The 27,131-nt window shown below is 38.5% G+C and overlaps 1 protein-coding gene across 4 annotated transcripts in view; it reads left to right on the top strand.

Annotated features, from left to right (window-relative positions):
- The window catches only part of Fer (FER tyrosine kinase), a 417,682-nt gene that overhangs the window by 26,433 nt on the left and 364,118 nt on the right, over positions 1-27,131 (top strand). Inside the window, exon 1 of one of the 4 annotated variants that reach the window (XM_045132276.1) lies at positions 9,446-9,566. The exons of the other annotated variants lie outside the window; for them this stretch is intronic. The gene's annotated coding sequence lies outside the window, so the exon portion shown is untranslated. Of the gene's footprint in view, positions 1-9,445; positions 9,567-27,131 lie in introns of those variants that run through there. 4 annotated transcript variants of the gene reach the window in all.

Genomic DNA, 27,131 nt, shown 5'->3' with positions numbered 1-27,131 from the left:
ACAAATTTACCCATTTAAAAGTCATGCAAATTTAAATTTATAACTGTATGAAATAAATTAGGATTATCTGTATGTGGTCAAACTCCAAAACCTTTTGCTAATGCTATTATCTTAAGGAAACTTCATTGTTGCTTAGATTTAAAAATGTCGCTTGCCTTTTTCCCTAGTCCTGACCCAATTTGATAAGTAATGCTTGCATGTTTGTTGTTTAGGTAGGATGAGCTTAAGGTAGCATGCAAACTTGAATTACCTGTTTTCTTAGAAGCAGTAGCAGATTCCTCCTTTCCCAACTCAAATAAACTGAGAGGCAAAAAGCTATATTGTTATCTCACACAAATACACATATAAAACAACCATGTCATAGACACCAGCTGCCAGCGAGGCCAACAAAAAATGACACTTAAACAGTGACATTAAATCAACAATTATGAACACAGACTAAAACTAAAAACATATAACACAATTACTGTAATAGGGAAATTGGGATTCTGGGATGCTTCCTGGAACCCTAAGCCCAGAGTTCATATCTGCAAATTAACCAAAGAATTGGCAATTCCAGATTCAAGAGAATGACACTTCTTAAGAGAATGATTTTAAAAATACCATATTTTATTCAGATTTTACAAAGGAGCGGGGGAAGGGGAAGGCTGAGAGGTAAGGGGAGATAAAGTGGGGAGAACAGAAGTACACCACGTGGAGCCCAAAAGCCCATGAGGGCCACGTGGAGCTCATGAGTCCATGTGACCAAATATGGATCTGGGGGTAAAAAGGGTTTGAAGAAAAGAGAAAAGAAAGTTCAGGTAGCTCCTGCCATGTGGGGAGCTGGAGGAGATAAAGATCTTCATATGTATATTATATATATGGTTTTGATTTATACATAGTCTTTTTTGTTTTGCTGTTCTTCTCCAAGGTGTGAAAATTTTTGCCTGTAGAAGTTTTTGTGTATGTAGATTCAAATATATTATGGAGGGACACTAATATTTCTTAGTGCCTGCTAGCAATTTTTCTATATTTCTTTGATTTTTATGAAATCATATGAACTAGATGGATTATGAGCTGAAACCAGATTTAGGTCATGTCATTTATCTAAGGACTTATAAAATAATACTGAAATTTAAAAACTGTTGTTTTTATATGCTAAATTTGTAATAAATATAAATGGCCCTAGAGGAATGGGGAGAAGAGGGAAGGAAAAAAAACAATTTTTGTTTGAAAAAAATGCTATAATGGAATTGAATTCTTTGTATGCTAATAAAAATAAATTTTGTAAAAGTTATAAATGGTACAAGCTTAGCTAGGGTGAATTCTAAGTAGTCCTGGATATAACAGCAGTTTAACTATTTGGGAATGACTATAAAGGTCCATCTTGGAATTCTTACTGATCATCTAAGAGGAATGACTTTCTCTTATTAGACTCTAGACCCTTAGGCCCTTTCTGATTGTTAAGTGACTTTATTATCTCCACTACACAGACTTGGTTCTCCATTTGACAGTTGTGGTATTTTGTAACTTCTGTCAAGTAATAAAATGTATTGTTGTTAAAAAAAACTTCCTGATCAAGTGCCTAGCTGTTAGAATCAAAGGAGAAGTAAAGAAGCCCAAGAAAGCTGCCAGGAGGAAGAGGAAGTAAAGAAGCCTGATAAAAGTAGAGGACCTTAACCAGAAAATAGACATTTTTGAATAAGTTTTAAAATGGACATGAATTGACTTCATTGTCTTTGATCTGGATGTGAATCAATCTACCACACATTCTGGGGAAACAAATTCATTTGTAAAACATTTTCCTCTGCTGTTTCAGCTCTGTCAGAAATTCATGGTCTTTATTTAGACAGATTTTTTTGAAAATGTCAGAGGTTTTGTATTCATAAAGCTGATCTCTTTTTCTTTTCTCCCTCTTTCAACAATAATATTTGAAAGCAGTTTATACTAGCTGCTTCTAGAAGTAAGTGTGGTTCTTTTAAATATGTTTAATTGTGAACTTGATAAGCATTAACGTTCTACTTCTGGGATAATACGTATGTCCCTTTCTGACAATCTCACAATTAATTATATCAGAACAGCACTTAGGCTTTGGTCAAAATTTCTTTATCAGGTCCTGAGTCCTGCTTGGTTTTTGGAGTATATTTAAAAACCATGACTGAAGATGAAATTCTTTGATTTAAGTGACTTTGATTAGAGACACTTGATATTATATATAGTAATGGCAAATTTCTTTTGAAAAAGGTTAAAGATGGAAAGTAGACATGCCCTTTAGTATAGCCTGCATATGAAAGTAATGACAGACAGGAGTTGAGCTGTTATAAGAATAGGATGGACAGCAAGAACTTTACCAATTTTCCATTTCTGACCATCCTACAGATGTGATTAGAATACTCACTTCATATAAGAACTTAACTTTCGCCTTTAGATAATTGTAAAATTGCATTCCTTTTGTTAACAAGTGTAATAATTATAAATGTTGCATTCCTGAGAGGGAGTGTGGTATAGTGAAAAAAGTGTGACTATTATAGCTATACCTGTGTAGAGTGGAATCTGTGCTACTCGTATATCATAGTATAATGATAACTTAATTTTTATATCTCTATTTTTTTCTTTAAATTGAAGGGGATAGTCTTGGATTTTTCAGTACTCAAGTTATATGACACCAAAACTCTATTTATACTCATTGCATTAAGATGCTGTGGCTTACTTGTGCAAGATATACTCCCATGTTGAGGCTCTCTGGTGACTCTAGGCTTAAATTTTTTCAGTTAATGGGGCTGGAGAGATGGCTTAGCAGTTAAGTGCTTGCCTGTGAAGCCTAAGGACACCAGTTCGAGGTTCAATTCCCCAGGACCCATATTAGCCAGATGCACAAGAGGGCGCATGTGTCTGGAGTTCGTTTGCAGTGGCTGGAGGCCCTGGCATGCCCATTCTCTCTCTCTTTATCTGCCTCTTTCTCTCTCTTTTTCTGTCACTCTCAAATGAATAACCCCCCCCCCAATTTTTTTTTTAGTTAAGCAAACCATTATAAAAGAACTTTTTAATTTTTTTTTTTTTTGAGGTAGGGTATCACTCTGGTCCAGGCTGACCTGGAATTCACTATGTAGTCTCAGGGTGGCCTTGAACTCATGGTGATTCTCCTACTTCTGCCTCCTGAGTTCTGGGATTAAAGGTGTGCACTACCACACCCGGCTTTTTTTTTTTTTTTAAAGTTAGGTCTCACTTTAGCCTGGGATGACCTAGAATTCACTCTGCAGTCCCAGGTTGGCCTTGAACTCACAGTGATCCTCCTATGGCTCCCATATTCTGGGATTAAAGTCATGTGCCACCATACTCTTAATTCTAGAAAACACTTTGGAATCAACTATCACAGTGAATGGACTCTCTTATTTTCCCCTGCCTGATCCTGTAGTCAGAGGGATTGCATGTGACAATAAACCAGATCTAGATCAGGTGCTACTGAGCTGGGATTAGGAAGTGTGGTCAGCTGTGTCTAAGCCATTTGGGACAAGAATCAGAATGGAGTGGTTCACTGTAAGAAAAAGAAGGAACTGTGACTATGGGGAGGGAGAGTAGTTGCTAGGTGACATAGTCAGGTTCTCATTGCTGGCAGAAAACACCCGACCAAGAGCAGCTTGTGGGAAATGTTTATTTTGGCTTACAGACTCCAGGGGAAGCTCCATGATGGTAGGGGAAAATGATGGCATGGGAAGATGGTGGGCATAACCTCCTGGGCAATATCAGATGGACAACAGCAACAGGAGAGTGTGCCAAACACTGGCAAAGGGAAGCTGGCTATAATACCCATAAATCCCCACCCCCAACCTCCTGGAGGCATTAGTTCCCAAATCTCTGTCAGCTGGGAACCTAGCATTCAGAACACTCAAGTTTATGGCAGGGACCCAGATCAAACCACCACACTAGGTAAACACATACAAAAGATATTCACTGTAATCTTCCCAGTATGCATACTGATTTACTATTACATGTATATCCTTGAAAAAATGTTCTCACACAATGCAGTTCATGCCTTATTTGTCAGTGATCCCTGCCAAAAGGAATGCCAACTCAAAGTCTCATCTACTGGGCTGGAGAGATGGCTTAGCATTTAAGGCCCTTGCCTGCAAAGCCTAAGGACCCATGTTGTACTCTCCAGATTCCACCTTAGCCAGATGCACAAAGGTGAGGCAAGTGTAAGGTTGCACATGCCCACTAGGTGGTGCAAGCATCTGGCATTCGATTTCAGGGGCTGAGGCCCTAGTGTGCCAATTCTCTCTCTCCCTCTAAAAATAAAATGAATAAAAAATAAATTTTTTTTAAAAAGTCTCATCGGTTTATTACAAGCAGCTTTAAGTGTAGGGTTTGTGGTAGCTTCACAGTTTGTTTGAATAGACTGCTTCAGAATCTACCAGGTTATGGTTAAATGATACATACAACTAATTACAGTCAAGCCAATATTAAGTGATAAAAGGGAAATAGGAACAACAAAGTCAATTGGAAAAAGAAAACTGGGGAAAAAAAATCACAGATTTTCTTCTGTCACATAACTTCAATGAACTGGAATGAGAGGTATCTTTTTCCCCTGCACTGAAATAGGATTTTTAGTTTCTCAATATGGCTGTATCTGTTTCTGCCACCTGCAAGGAATATCTGTGCCTTTTCCTCCCAGTCACAGCCAGTGTAGATGTTGAGGGAGAATCCTTTATTTTGGGCTGCTCTGCAGTAGTAGCTAGTTTTCTGAGGTAAGTTGCTAGGCTCCAGGGAATCATTTTATTGATTGTTTATTGGGAGTTTCATTAGTAACTTAACTCTTTTATAACCTTAGTAAGTTTTTGACTTACTTGCCTTTGACAGTCCTCTCACAAGTAGTCAAAGTTCAAATCCTAGACCTTGAATGAAATCAGAACTCATTCTGGCCCAGTCTGGCTTTGAATTCATGGTGATCTACCGATCTCAGCCTCCTCAGTGTTGGGATTAAAGGCACCTGGGGCTTCTTTTTGGAGTCTGGGAGAAGGACGAGCTGGTTATTAAGATATATGGTTTGAATAGATTTTTTTGTTTGTTTGTTTAACTGACAGGCTTGAGTTTTATGACCTTCTGTTTTTCATAGGGGACCCCTTGATTTAGACAAAAATTGAATGAAAACATCCTCTTACCCAAGTGAGCTTTCTTTACTGTGCATATTCCTCTCCATGATGCATCTTATTTTTAATCACAAGTGTGCCCAATATGCATAGACAGAACATGGTAAATAGGAGATCTCCCTAATAGTTCATTTTGGGGACACAGTTTTCTTTACTGTGCATACACCCCAAACCAGTCTAGCTCATTGTCCCCTGCTTCCCATCTCCAAATCCCAGATATGTCTTGGGACTAACTATTTGAATAGAAACTAACCAACCAAGGAAGAAGTATTATTAGGGGTGGAGAGGCTTTTTCTATGTTTTCAAGAGGGGCATATATGCAGCTTGATGCCCAAGTTTCCAACATATTGATATGGGTCTTGTTAGGCAAAAGGTTAGTTTATTGCTCAAGCCAAGTGGGGTCCTGAATTGCTAACTCATTTTGCTATGCTTGCCTCCTCTATTGGGGTTGTGTGAGATGTGGGAAGCTGAAACAAGGCCAGTGAGATAGCATTCACTTTCAGACTCCTGCATCCATGGGGAGAACTTACATGATCTTGAAAGTGCTTCACATTATGCACTACAGGCATCGTGTTACCTCATCAAAGCACTTTGGTTTGAGTATGTGTTACAGATGAGAGCATGTGTCATAGGGAAGTTGGTGGAGGAAGTCTGAAGTACATTAGAAAGTAATCATTTATCAAGTTTACATTTTTAGTTGTGTGTAGGAATCTTTGCCAAGTTCTGATAAAGATGGTAATGCCTGTGGAGTGACACGATGCATTGTGGATTTAAAGTAGTTTGAACAATGTAAATTCCATTTAGAGGTGCCATCAAAAAAGTTGGTCCTGATTTTTAGCTTATTTTGTTTTAATTAAAAAATGAAATTATAGAGAAGATTGAGTTGGAGACTGAGACAAAGACACATGTGTGCTTTGACTAGCTGCCTTGAGGATTTTCCACTGTTCAGTGTTGAGCATGGCATCCCAGTTGAGTAGCTCTTTTTTGTACTTGGCACTTTGATAATGACCATTCCCATATCACAGTGCCAGACTAGGATGTGTGTAATATCAGTAGCTGAATACCTGTGCTTATAAGAGACTGAAACATTTAAAAGTTTAAGATGAATCAGTAATTTTGGGTCTATTTTTGGAATGAACTTAGCTACTAATAAAATATACACATTTAGATAGTATGTTTTATTTCTTAGAAATCTTAAAAATATGTAGTAGTTGTAATACTACATTTATATGTAGTACATACTATATAATACTATAATAAGTAGTATGTCTTACAGGTCTCATGGAGAAAATAGTATAAAATAGAAGTCATGATTAAAATTTTTATTTAAAAATATCATTTTAAGTTGTAAATTTTATCATTGTTTTTACTCAAACTTTATACCACTTCATATAAGTAACTGAATGCTGTAATTCACCCTTGATGTCATTCACTTGGTCTTATTTGTTTGGCGGGTACTATGTTCCAGGTGTGGTGTGAAGAAACTAGCTTAGTTAGAAGTATTTGCGTTCAGTTATCCCACAGTTTGGTGGAAGAAGAGTGTAATATTTTAGATTATATGCAAGTAAGATTTATAATCAATCTAGTATTGAGAACCTTCCTTAATCTAGAGTGAAACAACATGCTTGTCTGGAGGCAAGAAGGCTCCCTCTGGAAATGGGTAAAGTACTAGAGTGGAAGAGTTGGAGGATATGATTTATACACTGTGGTTGGTTAGCTTCTTGATTGGGAGGTAAGGAGTGGTCTTTTTGGTGACATTTGTGAAATGTCATTGGATGTAAAATCACAAACTATGGGAAATGACAGGAAACAGAATAGGCAAACATAAAAAGCAACTTAAGAGGAGGGATGTTTATAAGTTAGGAAGTCAGGATTAGAAAGAGGGGTGCATGAGGCAAAAGAGCAACAGACAGGTTTAAAACTACATACAGTTGCCTCTGTGTTTTATGTCTCAGGATTTAACATACCATAGTTCAAACTGTTCTTTGATAACTGTCATGTACTGCACATGGATGAGCTTGTTTCTCTTGTCCTCATTTCCTAAATAACACACTGTAGCAACTGAAACATAACATTTACATTTGACAGGGCATATAAATAGCCGGAGAGGAATTAGACAAGTATATGGGATGCCATAGGCAGGTTATATGCAAATATGCCATTTTATATAAGGAACTTGTTTATCTGCAAGGTTCCTGGAACAAATGGATACTGAGGGTCAGCTATATATTGACATCAGTGATAAAAGCAGAGAGCCAGTGACTGTGAAGCCTTTTCAGATGATCCCTACTTTCAAGGACTGAGGGAAAAACACCCAGTGTAAGGACCACGCTTTGGCATACTAATGCATATGAGACAGGGAAAGTATGTCTTCCCTGGACCTTGTCAGCCTTTGAGTATTACCAATCACTTCTTTAGACTGTAGCAGTGTTTTAAGAGGTGTAGTCCCTTGCTGCTTCTGTGCTTCCTTCTTGAAGCTAATTTTATGTTGTGAACACGGACAGAATCAAGAATTATCCTCTTCAGGTGGCACACACCTTTAATCCCAGTACTTGGGAGAAAAAAGAATTACCTCTTTAAAAGTAAGGGGATAGGGCGAGGAAAAAATACAATACTTTTTTTTGTTCTTTTCTACTTTTACAACTTCTTTTTTTATATTAATTTATTTTTTATTGACAACTTCCAAAATTGTGGACAATAACCCATGTTAATTCCTCCCTCCCACTTTCCCCTTTGAAACTCCACTCTCCATCATATTCCCTCCCCCTCTTAATCAGTCTCTCTTTTATTTTGTGGTCATGATATTTTCCTCCTGTTATGATGGTCTTGTGTAGGTAGTGTCAGGCACTGTGAGGTCATGGATAGTCAGGTCATTTTGTGTCTGGAGGAACACGTAGTTAGCAGTCCTACCCTTTCTTTGGCTCTTAAATTCTTTCCATCTGTTCTTCCATAATTGACCCTGAGCCTTGGAAGATGTGATAGAGATATTTCAGCACTGAGCACTTCTCTGGGCCTTCTGAGTTATCCTAAAGTCACTGCCATCTGAAAAATGAAGCTTCTCTAATCAAAAGTGATAGTAGCATTAATATGTGGGGATGAACATTAAGAAAAGTGCTTACCAGGCAGTTTGGTGAGCATAGTATATATATTCAGCCAGATACCAGCAGACATTACACCCCTAAGGCTCATGACTACTCCTGTTGTAGGTTTTCAGTATCAGTGATATATTCCCTTCCATGGGGTAGGTGGTTGGTTTCCCCCATAACAGACGTGCCACTATTGTACCGGTTGGCTCATTTGGCCTGGCTGGCCAAATTTAAGGCTTGCAGTGTTGACTGTTGAGTATCTCCACTGGTGATTTTTCTCTCTCCCATTGAACTGCATGCAGCATAACTTTTTCCAGTTTTCTGTCAGCTGGTATACACAGAGGAGGTTTTCAGCTCAGCTACAGCAGGATTTCTCAGTGACCTTGCAGCCCAAGTATGTGGGGTCTTCAGCAATAGGGTCTTACCATCTATTCCTGGTGGGAAACAAAGAACCTTGGCAATGGCCTGTAATGTCCTGGGGGCATCAGGGACCTCCATGGCCAGCAACTCACTGGAAGGTATCCCATCCCTGATACTGAAAATTTTCTAATAACAATCTATGGCTTCTGAGTATTCCATTGTCTCCAAAGTAGGTTTCCATATGACTCATTTATATTCTGTTAGATTTTGATTATTCCTCCCTCACCTTTCCTTTGCTCAGTGTCTTTCCCTGACCCTCACTTAGGCCTTTTCACAGCCATTAAAGTTGTGGAAACAGGAGGTAGTAAGCAGTGGGAAGGCATTAAGTCAGTATAGTTTTTTATTTTTATTTAGTTTTTTTATTTTTCAAGGTAGGGTCTCACTGTAGCCCAGGCTGACGTGGAATTCACAACAAAGTCTCAGGGTGGCCTTGAACTCATGATGATCCTCCTACCTCTGTCTCCTGAGTGCTGGGATTAAAGGGGTGCATCACCACACCTGTTTTTTTTTTTTTTTTTAAATTGAGGTAGGGTTTCACTTTAGCCCAGGCTGGCTTGGAATTCACTATGTTAGTTCCAGGGTGGCCTTGAACTCATAGTGATCCTCCTACCTCTGCCTCCCCAGTGCTAAGATTAAAGGTGTGTGCCACCATGCCTGGCATATTATTGTTTTCAATTGTGTGAATGTGGTAAACTGTCATCCAGTTTCCTGGAATAGCCTCTGACACTTCATAGATACATTTTTGCCTTTTTTTCTCTAGTGAAAAGTTTTGACTCCTTGAATTTTTTCTTGCAGCTCATTTCTTTTGGCCAGGTCTGTGGTCGTTCCCGTAAGACCAACTGCACGCTCTCAGCTTCTTCCTCATCCCAGTGTATGGTGTTCTGCATGGTTCTGTTGCTCTAGCTGGCACATGCCAGCATCCGATGGTAGTAAGGTAGTGTCACTTTACTGTGCTTAGTAAATTATTAAAGCCTTGTTTCTGAAACTGCAACCATTTTGTCTTGATATTTATTACGCTTTATGTTAGATTATTCTACCTTAGCAGATATATCATTTGATATTTTGTTATTCATTTTTTGCTTTTTATTTATCTTAATAAATTTTATATGTGTCATTTTTAATATAATTATGTTTTCTAACTAATACTTGTAATTGGAAGAATCCCAGTCTAAATCACCTCTTTAAACTGTGTGGTCACTAATCCTGTATTTTCAAATCCTTGGCACCAAACTTAACACATTTTTTTCTTGTGTTCATGAGAGGGGTGCTAGCATGGCCTAAATCTTAAGGGCTCCATTTTTTTACCATATTGCCTTGGAGGTTAAATTCCAACATTTGAATTTTTTTTGCGGGGGGAAACATACATTTAAACCAAAGCAATACTTAATGTCATGGTCCGTATTTATGATTTTGTAGTAGTCCTTAAAATATTTTTTTCCGCTGGGCGTGGAGGAGCACGCCTTTAATCCCAGCACTGAGGAGGCAGAGGTAGGAGGATCACCATGAGTTCAAGGCCACCCTAGACTACATAGTGAATTCCAGGTCAGCCTGAGCTAGAGGGAGACCCTAATTTGAACCCCCCCAAATTTTCCCTTATTTTATTCTATTTATTTATTTATTTGATAGAGAGAAAGAGAGAGAGAGAGAGAAAGAGAGAGAAAATGGGCACGCCAGGGCCTTCAGCCACTGCACACGAACTCCAGACGCATGCACCCCCATGTGCATCTGGCTAATGTGGGTCCTGGAGAATCAAACCAGGATCCTTTGGCTTTTGCAGGCAAATGCCTTAACCACTAAGCCATCTCTTCAGCCCTCCCCTTAGTTTTATTGACCTAGGATTATTACATCAGGTATCATGCATTCTATTTGTTTCTTATGCCTTTTTATTCCCCTTTATTAAGTCCCTTACTTTTTTTTTGTTAGTTTATTTGGTTTCTCTATTATTAAGAGATAGATTTTGTAAACATAGATTTATTTAATGACATTTTTGGGAATTACCTAGTTTCTGAGAATATCACCCATCTAAAACTTACTTGCAGTTTGCTGTTTCCTTCTAGTTCTCTAGGGTTCCTGGAGATAAAGTTGTTATTTTCCAGGTTTTTTTTTTCTTTTCAAAGTATTATTCTAACTTTAAGTACACATGAGATGAGTTACTGTTTTGATTTTTTGCATTAGGTTAACAATATAAAAAATGAGGAGGATTACATTGAATTTGATGCATTAACATTAGTCAGCATTTGAAATTCAAATTAAAGAGAGTTCCCCTCATTCTAACTGTTGGCTATATCTTGTACCTAGTAATATGCGTTCAGATCTTGTGAATATTATAGAGCAATAGTAGCCAAAGTTTAAGTCTTTGAAAAAATGTACAATTTCAAATTAGAACTAAATTAAAATATAAATGTCTTATAAGTAAGTTAATAGGTACAGCTAGAGCTCAGCACCATCAGACAATATAAGACCTTTACTGTATTTATCCCTCTCCCCACATAGTTGCCCTTCTACTTTCATATAGTGTGTGTATATGTAAAAACCTACATTTCATGTATAAGGGAAAAGATGTGATTTTTATGAGTCTGGCCTACATTGCTTAACATGATCTCCAGTTCCATCCATTTTCCTGCAGTATTCAAATTTCCCAGTTGCTTTTTATTTAAACCACTGATGTAAAATCCACATAACATCATATAAACCATTTAAAATGTATAATCTGGTGGCACTTAGTACATTTAAATGTATATTTATATCTTGTGCAATTTTTATCTTTATATAGGTCCAAGACATTGTCATCAATGTGTAAAGCAACTCTGTACTCATTAAATCCTTTTTCCCAGTCTTTGGACCACCATTCAGCTTGCTTTTTTTGGGGGGGGTGTGGTTTCGAGGTAGGGTCTCATTCTAGCTTAGGCTGACCTGAAATTCACTATGTAGTCTCAGGGTGGCCTCGAACTTATGGTGATTCTCCTACCTCTGCCTCCCAAGTGCTGGGATTAAAGGTGTGCACCACCACGCCTGGCCTCAGTTTTCTTTATGTATATTTACCTAGTCTAGATGTTTTATAAGAATGGAAACATACAACATGGGATTTGTTGTTTTTCACTTAGCATAACATTTTCCAGGTTCATCCTTGAGAGTGCATCGATACTTATTACTTTTTCTAGCTGAGCAGTATTCCATGGAATGAGTATTCTACATTTTTTATTTATTCATCTACTGATCTACATTTAGATTGTTTCTACCTTTTGACTATTATTCTTAGTGCTAGTATGAATGCAAGGTTTGTTTTTAGTACTTTTGGGTGTATATACAGAACTGGAATTGTTGGATCATATGGTATTTATATGTTTAATTATTTGAGTAACTGATAAAATATTTTGTCTTGTGGCTGAATGAGTTTGTTTTGGTTAGCAATGTACAGGTTTTTAATTTCTCTACATATTTACTAATGCATATTATTTTCCAGTTTTTCATTAGGGCCCCCTGGTGGGTATGAAATTGTATCTCATTGTGGTTTTGATTGGTATTTCTGTAGTGCCAAGTAATATTGAGCATATTTTCAAGTGCTCATCACTAGTTATGTTTTCATGTGCTCATGACTAGTTGTGTATCTGATGTGGAGAAACATCTGTTAAGCTCTTCTATTTTTAAATTGGGTTGTGTCATGGTTAATTTTGTGTCAGCTGGACTGGTCTAAGGGATGTCTTGATAGCTAGGAAAACATTATTCTTGGTGTGTTTGTAAGGGTCTTTCTAGAAGAGATTAGTACTTGAATCACTACCTGAGTAAAGTTCTTCCTCACCAATGTGGTAGACATTATCCAATTAATTGAGGGCCTGAATAGAGCAAAAATGCAGAGCAATTATGAATTCCCTCTTTCAGCTTAGGCTGAGACATCACTGTTCCTGGCTCTTGGTCCTTTGGATTTAAGTCAGGATTTAGAACACTGCTTCTCTCTCCTACTCCATCTCAGACGTTTGCACCCTGGAAGAGCTATACCACTAGCAGATTGTCACACTCTCATATGTATATGTATGTTTTATTTCTATTTATCTGTAGAACTCTAATTAAAGTTTTATTTATTTTTTTATTATTGAGTTATAAGATTTATTATCTTTATCACTTGACCCTTTTATATAAATATAGATATATGACTTAAAATATTTTCTTCCATTCTCTGAATTACTCATTTTATTGCTTGTAATCTTTAATGCTCAAAAGTTTTCAATTTTGGCCTAGCTCATTTATTTAAATTATCAGTTTTTCCTTTTCTAAATCTACCTTGGTTAGCATGTTCCCAGGACTTAGAGGAACTAATAAGAGAAGGTAATAAGAGAAGGTAAATCTCATCATTTGTTCCCTCATTCCCTTCTCTTCTTCTGTCACTCATTATTTTTGGGGGGAGGGGAAACATGGTATAATATTACTTTATTCATTGCTGTGACCAAGTAACTGATAGGAAGTAATTCAAGGAAGAAAAGGGTTTATTTTGGCTTGCAGTTTTAAGGGGATACTCTCTCTAATGACAGGGAAGGCATGGCAGTAGGATCAGGAGAGACTGGCTGGTCACATTACAGCCAGAGTCAGGAAGTAGAGGTAAACAGGAAATGGGGCCTGGTTATGAACCGCAAGGCCTACACCCGCACCCACTGCTTCCTCAGTAAGACTCCATCTCCTAAAGGTTTCACAACTTTCTCAAATAGCAATACCAGTTGTGAACCCTGTATTCAAACACATGAGCCAATGGGGGACATTTAAAATTCTGCTTATGGCCATCTCATGATGACATATGCATTTAGTCAATTTTCAAATGAACTCATTGTCTTTAACAGTAATAAGTCCAAAGTCTCTTCTGAGGCTTAAAGCAATCTCTTAACTATGCCCCCCAATAAAATACAAAAATAAATAAATTACATGCTTTGAATATATAATGGCACAGAATAAACAAATTTATTCAAAAAGGGAAGAATGGGAACATGGCAAGGAAAGATTGGACCAGAGCAAGACCAAAACCTAGAAGGGCAAACACTAAATCCTACAGCTCCGTGTCTGCTGCCTGAAGCTCATGATGAAATCTTCTGGGCTGTAAAGGGTTTGGGCAACCCTTCTCCAGCTCTGCTGTCTTCTCTTGGGCCTATTAACTGTGCGCCTACAGCTTTTCTTGGTGAATGTCCCAAGGTTCTGGCATCTCCATTGCAGCTTTGGCTTCATTTTCACTGCTCCTACTGGGGTTTTCTTGCAGGGAATCTGACCTTGCTTCACTTTGCTGAGCCTCAGTGGCTCTCTTAAACTATGGAGCAAGATCCATGACCCCCTTCAGCCTTGCATTTTTCATGCTTGTAACACCATTGCCATGTGGATAATGTTGCCAAGTTCTGCTGCTGCTTGGGATGGAGTCTGGCCCCCTTGTTTTATAGCAGCATTTTTGTTCTGACCCTTAGGAACCACTTCCTTAGGAAGTTGCTTTCTAGGAGCTGGGACTCATTCAGCATTCTCCCTTCAGGCCATCTCCTTTCAAAATTATTTGCATTTTCCTGAGCTCGAGCCTTCCATGGGTTGGTCTTGTTCTCAGGGCGCCTTTCCTATTGTCGCTGTACAGAGTAGTAGGTTTCTCTTTAGTGATTACAGGTGTGTAGGAAATTTCTAACTTGCTTCTTTTCTTGCATAGCAGACATAGTTTATATCTTTTTGTTCTGCTTCTTGTTCTCTTTCACTAAGAGCAGTTCACAGAAGCCATACCACAGCAGGAATGCTACTGTCTGCCTTCCTTTGTGGGCCCTGGGGATGTCGTGTCTCTCCTCAGCATGCTGTGTGTGTATACCTATTGGATTATTTGTAATTTATTTGTTCTTATGTTTTTAAAAAAATCTGTAGTAGGCCTTGGTTTGTTTGCACACACCCTTAATCCCAGTACTCGGGAGGCAGAGGTACGAGGATTGCTGTGAGTTCGAGGCCACCCTGAGACTACATAGTGAATTCCAGGTCAGCCTGAGCTAGAATGAGACCCTACCTCGAAAAACCAAAACAACAACAACCACCAAAAAATGTATAGTAGGCTGTGAGCTTCTTGAAACTAGGGCCTATAATCTTATTTATGTGTCATTAAAAATATATATGGCACAGCCAGGCATGGTGGTGCACACCTGTAATCCCAGCACTCAAGAGGCACAGGTAGGAAGATTGCTGTGAGTTAGAGACAACTCTGAGCCTACATGTTGAATTCCAGGTCAGCTTGGATTAGAGTGAGACGCTACCTTGAAAAACCAATATATATAAGCACACACACATACACATATATGTGTATATTTATACACACACACACACACATATATGTACATATACATCTATATACACACACACATATATATCTATACACGTACATATACATATACATATACATATATACATATACACACACACACATACATATATATGGCAAATAGGTGTTCAACATGTGCTCGTGGAGCAACTTTTAAATGAATCAATTATACCATCATTGCTTTGTTGCTTATGAATTTACTTCACTGAAAATTACTAGAAGGATGTAATATAGATTTTATTTACAATCTCTATTGCCTTTTATCATAATCCTATAACTACTTATTGATTTATGTCAATTTCTTTAAATTTTTTTTTAAATTTATTTATTTGAGAGCGACAGACACAGAGAGACAGATAGAGGGAGAGAGAGAGGATGGGTGCGCCAGGGCTTCCAGCCTCTGCAAACGAACTCCAGACGCGTGCGCCCCCTTGTGCATTTGGCTAACGTGGGACCTGGGGAACCGAGCCTCGAACCGGGGTCCTTAGGCTTCACAGGCAAGCGCTTAACCGCTAAGCCATCTATCCAGCCCAAATTTTTTTTGATAATCTACTCTGCTTAAGTAATTATAAATTTCAGCACTTAACATATATTTTGGAAATAAAAATGAAATAGTTGTTAAGAGCACACGTGTTTTCCATTTGTTTACAAACCCCCACAAGAAGGTTGTCATCCATTATCATTGTTCCAATAGGCTGCCAGTTCAGTGCTATTTTACTGCATTTAACTTTTCATTTAACATTGAGCTAGAATCAATATTTTTAATTATAGAATGCACAAGTGAAATTAGAAGTTTAGCATGGTGTTTATGGCTTGACCACTATCTGTGTATATTAATTGGTAATGAATAATACTATCTTTGTAGCTAAACTGATGAGTTTTCAGTTCTGCCTATGTAAATGGTTCTAAAAAGGCAGTTTGGTATTATGTGAAGTCAGATTTTTGGTCTTTAACTGTGGTTGTGCCTTGCTTGCTCAGTGGCTTTGTGGCTTTGTTTCTGTCTTGCTGCTGGCAGCTTAATATTTTGTCAAATAGACACTGTTTCTGACCTGAGTCAGTGCTACAACATGTAAAAGGTAAGAAATACCTTGTGATAATTCATTTTTTACTTTTTAGATGGTTATTTTTTATTTATCACTATAATAAACACTCTTTTTTTTTTGCTTATTTTTACTTATTTATTTGAGAGCTGACAGACAGGGAGAAGGACAGGGAGAGATTGAGAGAGTGAGAGAGAGAGGGAGGGAGGGAAGGAGAATGGGCACGCTAGGGCTTCCAGCCACTGCAAATGAACTCCAGATGCGTGTGCCCCCTTGTGCATTTGGCTAACGTGGGTTCTGGGGAATTGAGCCTCGAACCGGGGTCCTTAGGCTTCATAGGCAAGTGCTTAACTGCTAAACCATTTCTCCAGCCCATATAATAAACATTCTTTATATAACTTGATTGACCATAAACTAATTTGGATATATTTTATTAGTCAAGGATTAAAAATTTAAGTGCTGTCAATTTTTTTCTAATTAGTAGAGCATTTCGTGGGGACCAATTGAAGGATTTTCCATTTTATTTATTTAATATTTATTTATTTATTTTTGGTTGTTTTGAGATAGGGTTTCATTCTAGCTCAGGCTTACCTGTACTTCATAATGTAGTCTCAGGGTGGCCTCGAACCCATGGTGATCCTCCTATCTCTGCCTCCCAAGTTCTGGGATTAAAGGTGTGTGCCATCAGACCTGGCAAGATTTTCTATTTTAATTACATAGTTTTTATTAATTTAGTTGCTGATTTTTACAATTAGCTAACCTTCCCTGGTATACTTAAATCTCTTTAACACGTTATGATAAAGGAAATAAGTAAATATTTTTTTCTTTTTTTTTAAGTTTTTCAAGGTAGGGTTTCACTGTAGCCCAGGCTGACCTGGAATTCACTATGGAGTCTCAAGGTGGCCTCATACTCATGGTGATTCTCCAACCTCTGCCTCCCGAGTGTTGGGATTAAATGTGTGCACCACCATGCCTGGCAGTGTTTTTTACTATAAAATATCTGTTAAAATTGTTCTTATTTGAGAGAGAATATTCTGTATAAACTTACTATATGCTGTAAAAGCATTTCTTTGTACTTGGAGATTGTAAGTTGACCACTGTGGAGTCAGTTGTCATCTGCCAAGGATGTTGTTTGTTTTATATTTTGCCATTCAGAAGTTTTCTTATCTGTTTATAGAATTTGTATATGTAGATTTATTCTATGGAAGTTATTCTAATTTTAGAAAACAGCATTTTTATGGTTCTTTTAAAGTGTTCAATTGTTATCTGTGGGAAAACTCAATATGAAAGGATCCAGTTGATCCTGAGTGCTAAATTGAATAAGGTATGTGTAAATAAATCTAAATAGATAGTCGTTAAGCAGGGTGTTTTATAGTATCACTTTAAAAATATTTTATTTATTTATTTACTTGAGAGAGAGGCAGATAGAGATAGATAGATAGATATGTGGATATATATATATAGAGAGAGAAAGGGAGAATGGGCACACTAGGGTCTATAGCTACTGCAAACAAACTCCAGACACATACTCTACCTTATGCATCTGGCTTACATGGGTTCTAGGGAATTGAACTTGGGTACTTAGGCTTCATAGGTAAGCACCATAACTTCTAAGTCATCTTTCCAGCCCTATAGTATCATTTAAAATATATTTTACATTTACTTATTTATTTGTTGTTTGAGAGAGAGAGAGGGAGAGAGAATGAATATGGGTACGCCAGGGCCTCTAGCCATTGCAAACAAATGCCAAACACATGTGATACTCTGTGTATCTGGCTTATGTGGATACTGGGGAATCAAACCTGGGTGCTCCAGCCATAGTACAATTTTGTAAAAGGGTGCTTCTTAATGGCTTACTCCACAATGCATGACTCATATTCCCCAATGAGGAGGGTCCCTGTGGAGCAGGGAGGACAGGGAGGAGGCTAATGATGGTACCAACATGACTATATGCATTGTGTACCAAACTAATGGAAAAAAAAATAGATAACTTTAGCTGGGTATGGTGGCACATGCCTTTAATCCAGCACTTGGAAGGCTGAGGTAGGATCACTGAGAATTTGAGGGCACCTTGAGACTACATAGCTAACTCCAGGTCAGCCTGAGCTGAGTGAGACCCTGCCTGAAAACAAACAAACAAACAAACAAACAAACAAACAAACAAACAAACAAAGATTGGTAAAAACATAATACACTTTCTGTTTCCATATGATTTATGGTTGTTATCCACAGAATTAGAAATTTTAAAATGTCATTATATAAACCTTTTAAGAAATGAGGTTTTTCTTGTAATAATCTGAAATAATTGAACATATATTCTTGGTAGTAACATAAGCTCCAGTGATATACAAATGACAACAAAATCTATGATATTCTTGTTTCTAGTTAGCATACAGTTTCGTGGGAGACATATATCTGAGCAAATAGCTATATTATACAATGCTATATGTTGTTGTTACATTAAACACTGATATATACATGGACTCTAGAATCTGAGGAAATGGAGGGATTACCTAACACAGGCTAGGTAGCCATAGTCATGGGGAAGAGTTCACAGAGAATACAGTAGCTTTCAAGTTTACTTGATGATTCTCCTGGTGGGTATAAGTGAAGATATGTAGACTCAGGAATAACATCTACAAAGGCACAGAGGTCTGAAGGATTAGGATGCATTTTTGGAGTTAAAGTATTGAGTTTGGGGATAGTTATGAAGGATGGGAAGTTAATCAACAGGCACATGACTTTAAATTTTGACCTGTAGACTGTGGTTGTAAACTCAATACCTAAGATTATAAGTACTAATAAAATGAATATCTAGTATTGCTATGTGATGGTTGGTCTTCATTGTCATCTTGGCTGGATTTAGAATCATCTAGGCCCACCTCTGGGTGTGTCTTTGAGGCTGTTTTACTGAAGAAGATGACATACCCTGAATGATGGCATCAGCATTACATCAGCCGGGGTCCTGGACCTAATAAAAAGGACAAGGCCAGTTGAGCACTGGCTTTCTGTTAATAGAGTATATTATGTTATTACCAATCTTTTTTTTTTTTTTTTTTTGAGTGCTTAACTCAGCACCACATGCCAAGCTATTTTGTAGCCTTGCCTTCCCTGCTGTCATGAACTGCATTCCTCTGAGCTGTGAGCCAAAATAAATCCTTCATCCGTTAAATTCATTTTTGGCAGGTATTCAGCTCCAGTTAATGAGACTACCTCACAATACTAAGGTAAGAAGGGAGCAAAGTAAAGATTGCTGAGCACTGGAAATGTTTGTGCAGTACTGTGCAGCTTCAGCCGTTCAATTCATCTCATAGTTTTTTATTGTTCACCATGTACAAGATACCAATACTTTATATCCTGAAAATTTCTTACCATTTAAAAAAAATGAGTATTTTTAAAAATTTTATTTATTTTCAAGGAGAGAGAAAGAAAGAAAGAAAAATAGAAAGAAAGAAAGAAGAGAGGAAAACAGAGAGAATGGGCATGCTAGGGCCTCTAACAATTACAAACAAACTCCAGACACATGTGCCTCTCATGTATCTGTCTTATGTGTGTCCTGGGGAATTGAACCTGGGTCCTTTGGCTTCGCAGGCAAATGCCTTAACCACTAAGCTATCTCCCTAGCCCTCTTCCCATTTTTTTAATGTCAGAAATTTAATAATTTTATGTTTACATTTAAGCACTTATAAGTCCATGATCCCTTTGAGTTAGTTTTTAAAGAAGGTATTGGGTTAGTGTTCTTTTTTAAGGGGGGACAATTGCTCCCAAACCATTTATCAACAAGGCTATTTCTTTCTCCTTTGAAACTCTTTGAGACCTTTTTTTTTTTTTCCTCTCTGTGAACTCTGATGAAAGGTAGGTGTATCTTTTGTGAGTGTCATATCCCTTAGGCCTGTAAGACTTTGTCCATCCTGTTTCCATTTTCTCTGTTTGGACTTTGTCAGTTCTGTTATTTTGTCCTTAAGCTCAGTCATTGTGTCCTTTGTCATTTCCACTCACTATGGAGACCACCCAGGTAGTGTTAAAATTTCTGTATTTGCATGTCTTAGTTCAATAATTTATATGGGCTATTTAAAAATATTTATTTATTTATTTGAGATAGAGAAAAAGAGAGAGAGAGAGAGAGAGAGAAAGAAAGAGAGAGAGAGAGAGAAAGGGGACACTGGGGTCTCCAGCTGCTGCAAATGTACTCTAGACTTTACACCTGGCTTATGTGGATCCTGGGGAATCAAACCTGGGTCATTTTGGTTTGCAAGCAAGTGATTTAAATGGTAAGAAATTTTCAGGATATAAAGTCATTTCTCCAATCCTACATGGGACATTTTTACAGCTTGTATCCATTTGTTTAAATTTTCTGTTTCTACATTTATTTTAGGATAACTTGTAATTTCTTGATGAAGCATTTTTACTCTGGCTACTTTAAAATCTGTGTCATATGATTCTGGCACTGGATTAATCTTGGTGCTAGTTTTAGTTGATTGTCTTTTCTCATTAAAGTTATGATTTTCTTGCTTCTTAGAGTGACAGGTGTAATTTATTTCTTATATTACAGTTGGAGTCTATTTCAATCTTTTATTTTCTTACATAGCTTGCTTAGGTTTAGCATGTAAATCTTGTTCTATTTTTTATGGGCTACAGTTTCACTGACAGTTTAATTTTCAAGTCTCTGCACTGTTGTTCTGGTTTGCTTCAATTATCAGGTCCCTGCTTGTGCTACCTATGAAAATAGAAAAGTTCCTTAGGTCAAGCCATGGATGTCTATTGGTTGGTAGGGTAGGCCTTGCTGGGATTTCCTTACATTCTCTGCTCCTCTCATGTCTGTGGGATCTGGAGAGAGTATTGGACCAATGGCTTCCTGGATTGTGCTACTAGCAAAACCTGGTCCCCTCTTGCCTGTTCTACTCCCCTACTCTGATGTCTCTGGGAAGGGACAGAGATTCCTGAATGGGTTGCTCCCTATAATTGCATTTGTCCTGCTGTTTCCTTAGCCTTGGTTCCTGCGGGTGGAAAAGGGGGAGCCTCAGGACCCTGCCAGGAAAGGGTGTACTCCCCTGCTTGTTAGGTTTTGAAATATTTACAATCTCTCTTGCTGCTATTGTCTGATTTGCTGATGTCAAGGGGACTTGTATTCTATTTTGGGAAGAATTAGCCTCCAGGGCCTCTCTTCTGTCAGTAGGCTGGTGACTGGACAGAGCTGGGTTTGTCTGACTTTCCTGTCAGGTGGGGCATAGAACATCTGCCTCTGTTATTGTTGTAGTGTTAGCGTCCCAAAGGAGTACAGGCTCTGCCTATCTCTCAGAGGACTTCTCCAGTGTCTCTGGTGCTCACAGCAGTGCTTACACTGGGTGTTCACTGGCGTGGAGCTACCATACCTAGTCCCTGCCATCCTCTCTGGACCAGAAGTGGATGTCTTTAATTTTGGTAACTGTAGCCCATAAGCACAAAGGTAGTTAGCTGGGAAGACATTGTTGGGGGCTCCGGGGTTTTATGGAATGATGTCGAGCTTAAATGTGATGCACCCATTTGCACTGGGAAATTTGAGGCCATTGTTCCCTTCTTGCACTGCTGAGGCTGTCCTGGTGCAGGGGCGATTCTCTTCAGACATTTTCTTGATCTCCTCATTGGGCCTGCACATTGTCCACTTGCTGCTTTAGTGATTGGGATGTCTATTGTGAATATTTGATCTGGTTGCTCTTCTGCCTTCTGGGCAGGTCAGAGGAGTGATGGGCACACTGCCATGCTGTCTGTCAAGCGCCCACGTCTTTTGTTTCCAACCTTGGAAGCCATGCTGGGTAGCCTATGACAGGACGTTGGGCTTCTTTATTTGCTGGTGATGTTTAAAATTTTGGTTTTTCTTAAAAATAAATGTTTTTCTACTTATTATTGGGGGTAGGAAATTCTGAAGGACTTCTTCATGATAATGACTGTAAAATTTCAGTAAAGACTTCATTTGTTTCCTTTAAGCAATTGACGCTCAAATCAGCCTTTTAAAAGCCTTCACATTTGACCTGAAGTTGAAGTTAATACAGTTTCTTAATTATAAAGTATATATTTAAATATAAAATATATTTTATTTTATTCATTTTCTTGTTCTTACATTAAAATTTGTTTACTTGCGTGTGTGTGTGTGTGTGTGTGTGTGTGTGTGTGTGTGTTGGGGGGGGGTCTTGCCATGGTCTCTTGTCACTGCAAACAAGCACAAGACATTTGTGCCACTTTTTGCATGTGGCTTACTTGGGTAGCTTAGGTATTGAACCCAAGCCAGCAGTAGCCTTTCTTTGCAAGCAAGCACCTTTAACTGCTGAGCCATTTTCTTTGCCCTTTATTATTCTATTTCTTTATTTTTATTTTCGAGGTAGGATCTCACTCTAGCCCAGGCTGACCTGGAATTCACTATGTAGTCTCAGGGTGGTCCTGATCTCACAGTGATCTTCCTACCTCTGCCTCCCCAGTGCTGCGATTAGAAGTGTGCACCACCATGCACAGCTCTTATCATTTCATTTCTGTTGACAGTGCCACCATTTGATATTGAAGCCTTGAAGATTTAATTTGATCATCTCTCTCTTTTTTGGGGGGTGGGGGTAGGGTTTCACTCTAACCTAGGCTGACCTAGAATTCACTCTGCAGTCTCAGGGTGGCCTCAAACTCAGTAAGATTCTGCTACCTGTGCTGCCCAAGTGCTGAGATTAAAGCTGTGTGCCACCATGCCAGGCTGGGTCATTTCTTGTCTGTTCCCTAATCCATTTACCATGTCAAGACTCTTTCACCTTAATTTACACTGCCATTGTCATTTCTCAACCTTTATTTCTGTAACGCCTCCTTAACATGCCTTCTTAGGCCTCATTTTACGATTTCTTCACTTCTCTTCATGCTGTATTATCCCCAGCTGCAGTCTTTCTATTTCTGTATCTCCTGTACTGAACTCTAAGGTACTCACAGAAAAGGTACAAATCACATGTACTCAGCTTGATGAATTTCACACACTGAACATATTTGTATAACTAGCTCTGACAAATTAGTCTTTAAAGTATCATGTTCATGATTGGTACTCTGCCTTAAAAACCAATTAAGTCAAGGAGTTTCAGCTTTATTGGTCTTCTGAGCAGAAGACTAGCAGGAGACAAACTGACATGTCATCTCCCATATACATCTTAATTTTTGGAGATCTTTAAAAATTTTACATAAATATATATATACATATATATATATATATATCAATAAATGCATATATATGTATGTATGATGGCATCTTACTCTAGCTTTGGTGGCCTGAAACTCATTATGTTAATTAGGCTGGCCTCAAACTTGCATGTTCCTTCTAATTTTGCTCCCTGGCTGCTCAGATTGTAGAAGCGTTCACCATACTTGCTTTAAAAAATAATTACTTTCATTTTTTATTTATTTATTTATTTATTTATTTATTTTTTAATTTAATTTATTAGTTTTCTTTTCAGTAAATACAGGCAGTTTGGTACCATTATTTAGGCTCATCTGTGATCTACCCCCTCCCATTAGACCCTCCTTGTTATTGAAAATGGGTCGTGCATTGTGGAGTTAGCCCCCAGTTAGTAGTATGATAAATGTCTCTGAAAATCATGACCCAACATGTAACTCTGACATTCTTTCCGCCCCCTCTTCCGCAAGATTTCCCTGAGCCATGTTGGGTTAAATAATTACTTTCATTTTCACACTAAAAATTGTTTTTGTTTATTTTATTTATTTATTTATTTGAGAGTGATAGAGAGAGAGAAAGAGGCAGATAGAGAGAGAATGGCCGCTCCAGGACATCCAGCCACTGCAAATGAATTCCAGATGTATGCACCACCTTGTGCATCTGGCTAATGTGGGTCCTGGAGAATTGAGCCTCGAACTGGGGTCCTTAGGCTTCAGAGGCGAGTGCTTAACCACTAAGCCATCTATCCAGCCTGTTATTTTGACATTTTTGTACATGTATCTAATGTATTTTAATTTGATTCCCCCAAATTACCATCTCTTATCCCCCTCTGTTGTAGTCAGGTTCGCATTGCTGGTAGAAATCACCCAACCAAGAGCACCTTGTGGGAAAAAAGAGGTTTATTTTGGCTTACAGACTCGAGGGGGAAGTTCCACGATGGCAGGGAAAATCATGGTATGAGCAGAGGGTGGACATCAGTTCGCAATAGGAGAGTGTGCCCAACACTGACAAGGGTAAACTGGCTGTAACACCCATAAGCCCACCTCCAACAATGCACTGCCTCCAGGAGATGCTAATTCCCAAATCTCTCTCAGCTGGGAACATAGCATTAAGAACACCTAAGTTTATGGGGGACACCTGAATCAAACCACCACAACTTCTTTCTCCCATTGATGCTGTTTTTTTCCTACATTAATCTGCATCTTATGATCATACCTTTTTTTTTCCCCCCCCAAAATCCATTGAGTGGGATAGAAAGATGGCTTAGCAGTTAAAGGCTCTTGCCTGCGAAGTCTAAGACCCAGGTTTAATTCCTCAGGATCCATGTAAGCCAGATGCACAAACTGGCACATGTGTCTGGAGTTCATTTACAATGGCTGGAGGCTCTGGTGTGCCCATTTTCTCTTCTTTTTCTTTCTCAAATAAATAAATAAAATAGTTAAAAAATTAAAAATCATTCATTGAGTTAAATTTAGGTTTCTTGCATTATGATGTGTTGAAGATTATTACGGAGTGAGCAACGTAGCAGTGGATACACCACTTATGACTCTGCCTCCCTGTCTCCCAGCAACCATTAGCTGTCATTGGCTACGCTGGGAGTTCTGAGGTCTCAGGTGTCCTTCTCCCATCAATGGCAAAGTATTAACAGGCTCAGTCCTGTGCAGGAAATCACATCTACTATGAATTAATGACTTTAAGGGCGTGTCATATCTCAAAGAAAGTGTTTTGCAACCCTCCTCCCCCTCTTCCTGCTTTTATATTATTTCTACCCTCCACTTCAATAAAATTTTCTGAGCTGTGGAGGAGTTAATTCAGATGTCCTGTTTGAGGTTGAGCACACAGTAGTTACTTATTCTTAGCAATTTTGCTAGCTATGCATCTCCACATTTACTAGTGCCTATTATAATAAGAAACCTCTGTGATCAAGGCTTCAAACAGTACTAATTTGTAGGAACAAATACAAGTATTTAGAATGCAGTCCCTCCCTGCCCCACAAGGTCTTACTCTAGTCCAGGCTGATCTTCGCTATATAATCTCTGGGTGGACTCAAACTCATGGCAGACCTCCTACCTCTGCCTCCTGAGTGCTGGGATTAAAGGCATGCAACCATGCCAGGCTAGAAGGCAATTTGACATGTTGTCTGTTTATCATAAATGCAGTACTTGGTTCCCCTCAGGTCTGTGTCCCTAGCTGTAGTTTTTTTGGCCAGAATTATAGTACCAGGCATGAAATAAACCTCCTGTGGAATGGGATTCAAATCCAATAAGAAAACAGTTGGTTACACCAATAACATTCATGTCACTAATTGAACTTCTGGGCTTACTGTGTCTGGCAGGATGGTTGTGGAATAGACAGGGACCACAGCTCATGCCTGCTTTTTGTACTGTACCCCCTATTTGGTTTATTTCCTCATCTTGGTCCTACTTCCTGAACTCTTCCCCCTTCTTTAAGTGCTTATAATCAAAATCCTAGTTGTTATTCTAGTTCTGGCCTGTATCTTTCCATTTTGAGAAAGTTTTCTGGATAATCTTAGCTTGCATTAATTTTATTTTTCAAAAAGTGTCTTTTGAATTAATAATATAAATATGCTCACTTAGAACAAGATTCAGGTGTTAAAAAAAATATACATTGACATTTCTCCCTTCCACTCCTGTGCCCAGCTACTGTGTGTTCTGTTTAAAAGTATTTTATATACTTAAAAGTTAAATAAATATTATTCTTTTCTCCTCATTCATACAAAGGCAGTGCACTAAATTCTCCTATCTTCTTTTATTAAATTAGTTCTTAAATTTAAAAAAAAGATTTAGAGAGAGAATGAATTGGTGTGCCAGGGCCTCAGCCACTGCATTTGAATTCCAGATGCTTGTGCCACCTAGTGGGCATCTGTGACATTGTGCCTGCCTCACCTTTGTGTATCTGGCTTACATGGGATCTGGAGAGTCAAACATGGGTCCATAGGCTTTGCAGGCAAGAGCCTTAACCAGTAAGCCATCTCTCCAGCCCTAAATTAGTAGTTAATGATTTCTCTATATTAGTAAATGAAAAGTTTCCTTAATTTTTATAAGGACTAAATGATATCCTATGTGTTGTTGAGGCAGTTTAAGGGTGACAGGACCCAAAAGTGAATAGATTTCTCCTTGGCTAAATGTGGGAATTGTCCTTGCATCTACAGGGAAAATCTAGGCCATTACCCTTTACTACATGTCAGAAGGGTCCGAACTTTTCTTATCTCTGTCCCCTTAGTTAGTCCTTCTACTCCCTTCCACAAAGGCCCTTCCTAGTAAATTAGGATTTCTGGACAGATTGCTCTTTCCTAGAAATCTTGATCTCAGACACCTGACATCAGGACTATACTTCCTAGACCAGCCACCCATCCATTGGGCTTACGTAAAAATTCCCAACCTTTGTTTTGAGGTGGGCTTCTCAAACTCCCTCTTGCCAAGAGCTATGCCTTGCTTCCTTCTTTTCAGTTTGGGCATTTCATACTCCATCTAAAGCTATGTCCTCCTCCTTCCTTTCTCTCCCTCCCTTCCTCCCTCCTTCCTGCCTTCCTCCCTCCCTCCTTTCCTCCATCTCCTTCCTTCCTTCCTGGCTCCCCTTTCTCTTAAAGCTCTCTGTCCTTAAAGCTCCAAGTTATAATAAAATTTTTATGAACGTGCTCCTCTGGTGTGTGGATTTCATTCTTTGAATTCATATGACAGTAACTCACGGTACTCAAGGACACCCTTGGATTATTGGTGTGTTGGTGTATATTGGTATATACTGGTGCATTGTCAGAGAACACCACAAAATTCTATTATAGAAGGCTGTGAACGCTGGGCCTTGAAAAAATTTAGACTATAATTTGAATGACGCTCCTAAAATTATTCAGGTGCAGCCAAATAAAGAAGTTTTGAGCTGGGCATGGTGGCGCACGCCTTTAATCCCAGCGCTCGGGAGGCAGAGGTAGGAGGATCACCGTGAGTTCAA

The sequence above is a fragment of the Jaculus jaculus genome, chromosome 13 (assembly GCF_020740685.1).
Source record: "Jaculus jaculus isolate mJacJac1 chromosome 13, mJacJac1.mat.Y.cur, whole genome shotgun sequence".
NCBI classification, from domain to species: Eukaryota; Metazoa; Chordata; class Mammalia; order Rodentia; family Dipodidae; genus Jaculus; species Jaculus jaculus.
The sequence above is the reverse complement of the archived record's forward strand: the minus strand, read 5'-3'. Positions and strand labels throughout refer to the sequence as shown.